Source organism: Magnolia sinica, chromosome 8 (assembly GCF_029962835.1).
Source record: "Magnolia sinica isolate HGM2019 chromosome 8, MsV1, whole genome shotgun sequence".
In the NCBI taxonomy this organism is placed as follows: Eukaryota; Viridiplantae; Streptophyta; class Magnoliopsida; order Magnoliales; family Magnoliaceae; genus Magnolia; species Magnolia sinica.
Window position 1 is genome coordinate 79604020 of NC_080580.1, and position 1341 is coordinate 79605360.

The window sequence follows — 1341 nt, forward strand, 5'->3', positions numbered from 1 at the left end:
ACATTTTTATGAAAGGAAAGTGGGCTACATATTTGCACTTATGATAAAATTGCCTTATAAGAATTTATCATTCAAAGTAGTCAATTTGTGATATATGAGATTAGGTCACTACAACCATCAATGAAATAGAGATATATCAGGAAAGAAAATCATCATTAGAACATTGACTATAAAATATGATGGAAATCAGATGTGTGAGATATGTGAATTTATAGAGGAAATACGTCATCCTTTGGCAATCTATAACATATTTAATTATTCGCTTAAAGTCATCTGTAGTTATGTTTGGGGACCAAGCCTAGTAGAATTATACGCATTTAAGGTACTATGTATCTTTTATTGCGCAGCACGCCAACAACGCAAGTGAATTGAGATCCAACCTCCGGTCTCACCCACAAACGATAAACAGGAAGAAATATAATCTAGAAATAGAATTCAAGCATACCAACAAACCATAAGACAATATGCGTGGAAAAACCCCAACAAGGGTAAAAACCATGGGTGCAAACTTCCACTATGAAGAAAAAAGAGATTACAAGCAATATATTCACCTTAGATGTATAGAAAATCCTTAGCCTTGCTTTAGAAAACCCTTTTTCATACCTTAGAATAACCCTAGGACCCCTATTTATAGTTTAGGAAACTTCCATTACGCACCTTTGCAAAACTGCCTCAAAATTACAAAGTCCGCACCAAATCCGCGCAAAATTTGCATAACCCTTGACTAGTATAGCCAGGGCTTCGACTGGTCGAGCTTGACCCTCGACTGGTTGAGGCTAAAAAATATGACTCTCTGGACTTTGAGTCGAGCGCCGCTTGATTGGTTAAGCGGCCTACTTAACTAGTCAAGTAGTCCCATCGACCGATCGAGCAGCACCGTGAAAGACCTCCATTTTAGAATGGGCACATTAGTTGGTGTGCTGGCTCCATACCTCAACAATCTCCCACTTGGAGACACATCATCATAATCCTTCGTCTTCTACATCCAGAGTGTACCAGCTCCCCGTCTTTAAGCCCGAAGACCAATCAAAGCTGAACAGAGCTTCAACTTCTCCCGTGTGACCGCCTTGGTCAGCATATCTGCAAGGTTCTCACTTGTATGGATCTTCTCCAGAGTAGTCGATCTATCTTCCAGTAACGAACGTATGAAGTAATATCTGATGCCAATATACTTGGTCCTTGAATGAAAGGCTAAATTCTTAGCCAAGTGTATTGCACTCTGACTGTCACTGTATAGCTTGCAATCTGCTTGTTTCTTTCCTAACTCTTCCATAAAACCTTGCATCCACACCATATCCTTGCATGCTTTTGTAGCTGTAACATATTCTGCTTCCATTGTAC